The sequence below is a fragment of the Pempheris klunzingeri genome, chromosome 19, assembly GCF_042242105.1.
Source record: "Pempheris klunzingeri isolate RE-2024b chromosome 19, fPemKlu1.hap1, whole genome shotgun sequence".
Classification (NCBI taxonomy): Eukaryota; Metazoa; Chordata; class Actinopteri; order Acropomatiformes; family Pempheridae; genus Pempheris; species Pempheris klunzingeri.
The window spans coordinates 16,316,656-16,326,832 of NC_092030.1; the positions used below are offsets into that span (position 1 = coordinate 16,316,656).

At 42.4% G+C, this 10,177-nt stretch overlaps 1 non-coding gene across 1 annotated transcript; it reads right to left on the reverse strand.

The window, feature by feature from the left end:
- Positions 1-5,575: 5,575 nt before the first annotated feature.
- trnae-uuc (transfer RNA glutamic acid (anticodon UUC)) lies at positions 5,576-5,647 on the reverse strand. The gene has a single exon. It is a non-coding gene; the product is annotated as a tRNA-Glu (tRNA).
- Positions 5,648-10,177: the final 4,530 nt, after the last annotated feature.

Sequence of the window (10,177 nt, forward strand, 5' to 3'; positions counted from 1 at the left end):
TATTTGTTCATATCTTACACTTCTTATAAAATGAACTACATGATGTAATAAATGGGATATTATTAAAACATAGTCTGATAATATACAGTATTGACACATTTTTCCAGCTATTTATTTGTTTTTACATTGTGGCAAATTGACACATTATCCAGTTGCTTGTCTACATTTTATTGTTATGCATGTACATAGCATGCATGTTATGTTTATATCACTTTTCACTGTGGTTACACTTCACTTGGTAACGTGTAAATCGTGCCACCCTTAATGTGCAACCACATAACTCAGGATGTTGTGGTTGAAGTTGCCTTTTACATGCAGGTCTGGTATGTGCACACTCTGCCTCTCACCCCCTATATCTCACTGTTCTCATATAATAATTTATCTTCCACTGGCACAGGTAGCTACGAAGACTGAAATACTTGACGATTTGGACATTACACTTAGTTGTTGGAATTGAAATACATAAAAAGGTGCAAAATCTAATTAATATATCATATATATGATTATGTTAATTCTCACATATGATATTTCTGTGAATAGTTGTACCTCCTGTTGAAGAGGAACGCTGCAGACCTCTTCTCATCAACACAGTCGTCCATGGCCAACCAGCGATATTTGAGGCCTACATCACTTCCTGTAGGTACACAGTGTATGTGACACTGAGAGTGTTTGTCCTCAGAGACTCTGCCTGCCCTGTCATTAAGGTTGTGTTTACAGGAAAGCCAGGAGAGTGGTTCATGTTTGGTTAACCACTGTCTAAACTCTTGATAAGCCCCTCAATATCAACCTGAAGCCCTGCGGTTTGTTAATAGCACAAGGTCCTTAAACAATAGTCCCAGAGTGAGTTCATCCTTGCTGAGGCACATATTTTTGTCATCAGCTGTCATGTTTGGCAGGTGTGTAATGACTGAGGAAGGAGCTTAGCCGGGAGATAATTTTTTGAATAGTCAGGGAGGGCAATAACAAACAATTAGGTCTACAGTCCCACGTCTTTCTCAATCTCTCTCTTTCTCTCACACACATACGCACACATTGTGGTTAATAGAGTGATAGAAAAGATTGTATGGGCAGGTGTGGGCCTGGTTTTATACTGGATGCAAAGATTAGGATGATAGTAGAACACCTCCTATCTGAGAATCTCTCCCGTGGCGTGAGAAACCCACCGCTGTCCTTCAACTACATTATTGTTTGCAGCTTTTTAGGAAGGAGCAGAATGAAGCAGAACATCTAAAAGTGTCACAGTTTCGGGCCTAAAATGCGTTGTAGGTTATACTTAACACATATTGCATATTCACTTTATGTTTTGAGTGACTTTTCAGTGAGAATTCAGATGAGTTACTTCAGTAAGAGTCACAATAAAACACTATTAGCATACTCAGTTACAAGTGAAAGCCTTGTACTCAAAATGTATTTAACCCTTGTATGGTGTTCGGGTCTGTGGGACCCGTTTTCATTTTTTTATCAAGAGCAAAATGATACGATTAATAATTTTTTTGCAGCCATTGAGGAAATTAAACACACTTGTGTTTTGCTGTGAAAAGGGAGCTTTTTTCAAATATAGGATGCAAATATGTAGGTGAACTGAGAGAGGTGGTCAGCCAGCAGCCACCAGCTTTCGGGCTCTTGAAATCGCTAACAGATGGGGGCGTCGCTGCTCAGGTGATTTATCATGAGACAATGGTGAATCCAGCTGACCTGTAGGCACAGATGAAAAGCACTGGAGTAAAATGCCACATATTAAGAGTGGTTCAGATTAAGTTTCACCTTTCACGATGATTACATTTCGATTTTCAAGCTTATTACATGCATGTGTGTGTGTGTGTGCATTATTGAGTGTGTATGTTAGTGAAACGCAGTAGTGAGAGGGAAATGAAGTGACAGATTGAAGGGCACTCATTAAATTACTGTGATGGTCCTGAATGACATTTAACCATCACTGAGTGGATGCAATTACCACATTACAAGATTAGGGATAATTTTGTTTTCATGTTGATCAAAGTGAGAGTTATGGGAAGAAACGATGTAGATAGAAAGTAATGTTTTTACAAGTGGAAGATGGATTGTTTTACAAGCAGCAGAGGGAGAGACTGAGGGTGGGAGGGACAGTGGAGTGTAGATGTCACATCTGTTCCTGCCACTCCCTAGCAGGCCTGAGAGCATGGGAACCCTCGGTAGCTCCAGTGACTGCAACACACTTCACTGGGTGCACTTCATTTATCAATTTAAAAGGTAAATGAAGCTATACATGAGTCTGACTGCATTGTGTTCAGAAGGGGGAAGAATGGGGACTTTGCAGAGTTCAAATCCGTTCCACTCCTCATTCAGTTGTGATATAAAATACACTCTGCACTATGAGTACGGCAATAAAAATGTCATCAATATTTGATGCACGTAGTGTGTCCCGTCTATGTAAATACATCCAATGAAAGTATCTCCTGAATCTGGGGCTTCGTGTCTGCAGCTTGTGGCCCGCACCGTGCTCAGTTTGCCAAAGACGGTTTTGAGTTTCCTTCACCGTCTTGTCCTGTGCTGGCCCCCCAGAATGGTGACCACCACACTTTAATAAGCCATTTCACAGGGGTCAATTCTCCTTTCTCCACGGCGTCAGCTGGGTCGCCCCATTCACCCTCTTCACCCTTTCCTCACCCAGGCTCCCCTGTTGGCATGTGTTCAGCCCAGCGTTGTTTACTGGACTGAGCATTTAGAGGGGTTAGCATTTCACTATGGCAGCTGTTGGCACCATGTGCCTCCCCGTCAGGCGGCTGGCCGACGGCACGCAGGCCACTGCTTCACACACCCTCCAGCATCCCCCTGAGGAAAGAGCCCTCCATCCTCTCACCCCCTCACTATTTCTCGGTTGAAACGAGTAGCCTTGATCGGATATCAGAGCTTAATGTGAAGACACATTTCTGGCTTTAATTGATTTCTCCTGGCTGGTACTCACAGTCTGCAGCCAGTGTGGCTTGAGCTAGAAGATATAAATTCAGTTTCAACAAGAAGCATACACCTCCTGTGCATATAGTATACATCTGACATGTACAGCCTTAATTTATTCAAGTGGGACAGCTAACATCATGTCTGTTATTAGCAGGATTAGGGACCTCTGCCACTGCATTTTCCATGTCACCTCTCTCGTTGATTGGCCTGACAACTGTAATGACCACCAGTGCTCAAGGAAAAACCCAAAGTGAAGTTTCAGCTCAAGATTACATATGGCAGCCTCTGTTTTTAGCCATGCTAGTGGCATGGCTTTAGGGATGGCAAGGGATGGTAAAACAGCTCTGAAAAGTTCAAGCTCAGAATGATGGAGATAATGACATGAAAGTAAAAGCAAAAGGAATGCTACATTGTGAAGATGTGGAGTGGAAAGAAGAAAGTATGCGACTTATCTCTGTGACATTTAGCTCTGCGAATCAGACGCGACTCGCTAATCAGCCAATAAACCAGTCAGCAATTTCTGGCGGACTAGTTGTCACCCTCTGCTGCAATCCAAGGTGACATGCAAGAGCGGCACGCAAACACACACACACAAACAATTTTCTTAAATATAAACCCACTTGAAGACATACTCAGAGATCCTAACATGTTAGTGTCTTCACATGCTATGAACCATCCCATCATGAGTATATGTCTGTGACTGGCAGATAGCTGTGTTTTTGGAGAGACAGCGCAGATTGTGAATGTTAGTAATCTCATCCCACCCGCCCCAGAGAGTCTAGTGAGTCTTGGGAGAGTGGTGTAGCGAAGCAAGGTCAAGGTGACAGTTGTCAGACCCCCAGCCATACCATTTGGATGGAAAGTGATACCACAGACAGCTGAGGCTGCTTCTGTCACTCTCAGGGTTAATTTGGAGTGTCTTAACATTCACTTTGCTTGGACGGATTTGTAATGAACGTGGAACTGGGGGGTAAATGGAAATCTCAGCATCTGAGTCGCCTCACCTCTCCCCCTTCTCCCTCACACACACGCATGCACGCACACCAAATCACAGTCATCATCTCGTGGCCACAGAACAGATTCTTGAGGTTGTCTTGTAACCACAGAGTCATGTGGTGTTCCTAACTCTTTCAATCATATTCAAGGTGGCAAGGCCTGTCACCCGCCTGCCCCACCCAAGCACCCCTGGGGCTCAGATCATGATGAGAGACCCCTGGTGAATGTTTCCTTCGCTCACAACAGTCAGGCTGCATATCAGGAGGTCCCTAAAATAAACAGTGGGGACGAGGCTCTCTGGACACCAGATATTCAATCTCCAAATGGGACTCAACGAGGTCTAGACATGCCTTCAGCGCCAGCATGTGGAATAAAGGTGGTATACTTGGGATAGATCGTGCATCAGATTGTTAAAGGACAAATCCGGTATATTATAACTTAGTTGTTATTCTTAGCCAGGCTACATGTATGGCTCTGGGGACACCAGTGTCAATCAGTCAGTCGGTTGACTACTTTGGTCCACACTGAAATATATTCCCATCCCCGGACTTTCCCTCCGTCCTACTTCTTAGGAAGTACAAGGCTACTGCATATGCAAAAAAAAAAAAAGTTGTGCAAAGCCTTCATTTGAATCAATTATATTTTCAATTATACAATATATGATTAAGGTAATTAATTATATATATAATATATTTAATCAATTTTACTAAATCTGGACTGTGGAGTTATACTTAATAAAACTGTCCATCATAAGTCCAACAATGTTACACAAGTGTAAAGTTATATTCTCTTTATATTCTCTATTTCTATATACTCTTTTAAGAATGAAATCAAATGTCTTGACAGTTAATGGATGGATTACCATCATGGCATGGTGCCCGAAGAATGTGTCTTTGGCATGTTAGCATGACCACGATGGCATTTAGAATGTGCTTAAGTACATGCTCAGAGTAACTAGTGTGGCTGCAGACTCTCACTCTTGTTGTACTTTTGACCATCCCTCCTATCTGTATTTGAGTAATAAAACTAAGCTCACCAAGGTAATTGCTGAGTTCTGTGAAAGCGGCAACATTAAAAAGAAGTCAGTGCAGGCAAAAAACAAATCACCACGTTGGCCAAACTGGGCTCTGCTGAAGAGACAACAAAGGTGAGAATCATTGCCCAGGCTGTTCTGGTTTAACTGGCGTGTGCACACATACAGTTTTGCTGTACAATAAGGGACATCACTGACATTTAATTTATCTTGTTTCTTTTACATTTCTTTTCATTTCTCGCCATCTTCCATCTCCTTGTTGCTGTTTCCCTACGTTCCCAGATCTCAGCATTTATTCCAGTGAATACAATGATATCTAAATCCTTATAAAAAAGCCCACTCACATGTTGTATTCCACTTCCCCATGTGGAAGTGGAATACAACATATGAGTGTTCCCACATGCGGTGTTTGGACAAATGTGTTTTACAAGTGTGATTCAGTTTTTCTTTTCTGTGGAACAACACATGTGGCCTGAGGTTATCCAAGTTGTGATTGTTCATATTCAAACAGCAGTTGAAGGTTGTGATCAATGTTTGAGTTTAGCTTTCTCATAAACTACATGATGTAATGTGTTATGAATCATAAGTCCCACCATGGTGCAATATTAGTTCCCATACCGGGAGTTGAACCCGGGCCGCCTGGGTGAAAACCAGGAATCCTAACCGCTAGACCATATGGGACCTGTTCTGTGCTCATAGTGTTCACATGAAAATTCTAAATTTTCACATAGAAAATAAAGTACATGCTTCAGGTTTTTCAGTGCTTCAGTTTTACAGTTTTAAACATTTGTCACATGTGATAAACCAGAATCGTCCTTTAATGATGGACTTTGCGCTCCTCATTTGGCTGACACTGCCTGAACCCCCTCTTTGTACCCTAAAACTTGGCCTGCTCTCAAAGAGAGGGGGAGAAAGCATACTGACATCCATTAGTGTCCATTAGCACCAACATCAGTGATGTGTGTGAAAGAGGGAGATCATTATTCACTGTCACTGTTAAAAGTGTAGGAAGAACACCAACATTCAGATAGTTATGACTGCAGACTGCACTCAAAACTCTTTCAAGAATAATACACAGTCCAGCTGTGCCATCACTAAACCATCACCGCTGAGTGCAATCACTCTTGTCGATGTTATTATGGTGTTTTTAGTATTTCCTGCTCCCATGTCTTACTTATGTGTATTCACTCACAAACAAATGTTTTCAAGAAACACGATAAAGTTAACTATCCCACTGACAATCCGACTTGTCTTTGGAGCCACAGGGGGGAGCTGGAGTGGGGGGAGGGAGGGAGAGAGGGAGGAAGCTGAAGCTCAAATCTTTCTCTCCGCTTGCTTATTGTTTACATTCCACATCCCCGAACCCCCTAACCAGAGCTCTAACGCCTAATCTCATCAGTAAATTCCCCGGCTGAACAAATATCTCCTCTCATAGTGAATATTCTCACTCTTTGTGTTCATACACACACACACACACACACTGGGCATGTACAGATGCTAAAACACCCACACAGTTCCAGTTAGTTTTCCAGACTGAATCCTGTCTTTGATCCCTTTGACAGGTTAAGACTTTGCTTAACGTCTTCTTTCCACTGTTGAATAGCAGCACGTCAGCAGGAAGTGAAGTTGGAGGTCACATTCTCACTTCTTTCTTTCATTTTTTCTTTTGTTTCACTTTTGTCCCTCTTTCCCCTCAATTCTCATAACTGAAGGACCCAGTTACAGACTGGCTGCACTAGAGGGAAGCAGGGTTTGGTGTGATAGGTTGAGGGTTCAGCAGGATAGGGACTATCTTTGTTCCAGTGTTTCAGCATTTAGCTGGCAGAAGAGAGACACACAGACACACTGCCAAGGGAGAGACGTTGGGGCGGGATGGGGACTCGGATATGAAAGGCTGGGTGGACAGACAAACAGACAGAGATAGTTATAGGTTGCTCATGAGCCACAACAGCAGAGCACAGGCCTCCAACTGTGTGACCCTGACCCGTTCGTGCAGCTATTATGGATCGGATCAGTGGGCCTGTAAAGGCCGACTGCATGGCCTGCTGCACTGCTCCAGTCCTCAGCCAAAAACAGGCAATGTTTCCCTCTAAAGGCCTTGAACGGCTGCTTAGTGGGGCAGCAAATCTAATTTCTGTTCTTTTTTGGTGATTTGCTGATACAGTTGATTTCTGTAATTGTGTGTGTGTGTGTGTGTGTGTGTGTGTGTGTGTTTCCCCAGTTGTCCTTTCTGTCACATGGTTGTGAATGAGAGCCCATTTCCTGCACTATTCTCACTCTGGGCTTTATAGGTGGGGGAAGGACCCAAAATAATGGTGTTGCTTTGTGTGTATGTGTGTAGGTATGTATGTCTTGTCTGGGACAACACGGAGCCGGCCCCTTCCTGCTCTCCATTGTCCTTCCATGAACATGCAGACGCATACACATGCAAAAATACATGTCGCAAATGAATATTTATAATGAGTGCTACTGCGTATGAAAAAAAAAAAAAAATTGAATAAAGCCTCCCAGGTTTTGACAAGGAAGAGGAATGAGTAGAATAAAAAAGATGCCATCTCTGGTTACATTGTGAGTCCAGAAATGTCATAGGTGTGCAAGGCTAAATGGAGTACTTCATGCATATTATCATTAATGATAATAATACTAATAATGTTTTTAAATCAGTATTCAGATATATACATCAGTGTTAAATGGGGTCCTACTGTAATCTCACACTGTTACATAGATGATAAACTCTGCCTTCATGTGCTGACCTGTCACTGGGGATTAGATGTGAAGCACATGTGGCAAAGTGCTTGATCCATAACACTCTTTTTTCATTACCGAGTGCCTGGGCATGTTTGACATTAGCATGGCATACATACAAATGAGTGGCTTGTCAAAAAGCTGAATGTGAAGCTCATCAGTGGCAGGTGATAATTGGGACACCTGAGGACCTCTGTTCTCTGATCCAGACCAGGACCGTATGCTCCGGAGAGAAAACAAACAGAGGCTCCACATCAAAAAAAAAAAAGGGGGGGGGTCAATGTTCCTCTTGATAAAGTGATGTGCTTTTCCAGTCTCTTGTCTTCAAGTAGCCAACACAGGGGTTGTTTTCCAACAAACAGCAGCCAATTCAGCTGGAGTCCTTAAGTAAATACTGGGCCATCAGACTGGCAGAGATAAAGGTGTGAAATACCTTAGGCAACGGCAGATTTGGCACAAAGCCTTTTCTCTGAGCACTGATGTGAACGAGGCATTGTTCTTGGCCTGTTTTAAAATTATTGGTGAGTTGTTTAACCTTTCATTTACAAAGTCTTGCCGTTAGAAAACCAGTAAGTTCTAGAAAACCAGTAAATTCTAGAAAACCAGTAGGTTCTGCAAACAAAGCCCCATTTGAACACTTTTAATCAAGGATTAACTCAATTTAAAGAAGGGAAATCATATTTTCTGACTGCTTTGTCCAGCTGTGCACTCTGCGTCATAGTGCTTTTTTGAGACTTTGCTGGTTGGGTGTGAACCAAGACTAATACCTCCGGCTCTGGTGAAGCTTTGAGGTCTGATAGTAGGATGACATCATGTAGTCCTTGTCAAGGGGAGCTACTTTTTATCATGACCTCTGGCCCCGCTTCATCTCTGCTCCCTGAGAAGGAAGGAAGGGAGTCTGACTTTAAGGAATTGCAATGCGCTCCAGGTCAGACTCTGCCGCTCTGAGCTGTCAGAGTTCATACTGCAGAGGGCAGTCGCATTTATATTTAATCTCAAAGAAATTACTCTGTTTTCTTGCACTTTGTGTCGACCTCTCTGGGTTTTCTTTCTATATTAAGCTTTGATAGAATTTGTTTTTCCGAGCTTTGGGTCTTCCCCTCTCCAACCTTGTGAATCCATCACAGAGCATTTTCTCATGGCCTTAAATTTTCTCCCCTAAAAACAAATAAATACCTCAAGTCAGAGAGAGTCTCATGAGTGAAAAAGCAAGCTCTGATTTCATGACAGATAAAAGGCAGCACGCTCTGCCAGAACTTCTGACAAATCAGCACTTTCTTTGATTTAAAGACCAAACCACACCTCATAAGTACCGAGGATGCAGGAGGGCATGTGTTAACAGCAGGCGTGACTTGAGCTGAGCGTGTGCCTCGTAGATCTGACATTTCTCACGGTGGGTCAGGTGCTCTCCTACTATCACTCTACATGCCCATGCACATCTTTTTCATTTCGTTCGTGCAACACCTTCTCTCAAATTTACTTTCCTGTTATGCAATATTTGTAGCTGATTGCTCACACTCCCTCTTTTTTTCTCTCTTCTCCTGGTGTTTCCCACACTTCATGCACCTCAAGAGACCTAGCCCCTTTTGGCGTAGGTCCATTTGGCAGTCTCACCAACAGAAGGACCAGCATGTGCGTGGGCTTCATAATAAAATAATCTTTGCCCTGGGGTGCTGAAACTCCGCAGCTACTCCTTGACAGTTTCACTCGCCGCGAGAGAAGGAGAAAAAAAGAAATAATAGGAATCTGGCACAGACATGCACTCTCTGTCTGTGCGATGCTGTATGTTGTAACTGAAACGCTATAGAAGTATGTTGTAATGTGCTTTGCTTATTGAAAGACATCACTGGGAAGATCACACAAGTTGTCATGCCTTTAGAAAAGTCAATGGAAAAAGGGATCTATGCAGTCAGCTGTGATGTGAGAATGAAACTGTAATAGGAACTGAAATGTATTGTTATTTCACAAAATTGACATTTTGTGGTTTGGAGTCAGAAATATTACATTTCAAGCAGACACGTGAAGAATGGGATTCTCACACTGGATGCACAAGTGTCAAGTGTGTAGTCTGGATAATGAAATGGCTTCTTCCGTGTAAAGTATTTGACTTTACACAAAATCATTTACTTACTTTTTACCACAATTAAAAGTAAAACATTATTCCAGGCGAAATGTTCTTAAAGTACTAGTGCAGAAAAGTGCAAGACCCATTTTGATGTTATAGGTAATTATGATTGAATTTATTTTAATTACTTTGGGAAGTTTCTTCTGATCACCTATTCAGCTGAAATGTTGTGTGTGCTGTCATATGAGTAGTTGTACTAGTAGCAGCAGAAAATGGATACACTCATGTAACACACAAACACTGTATTTAGTTACTTTCAGTGGTAGAGAAGGACCCTTTACTTTAAAAATGAGCAAACGTTTCAACCCCACACTGTAAAAAAAAGCACTCCAAATTTTGGC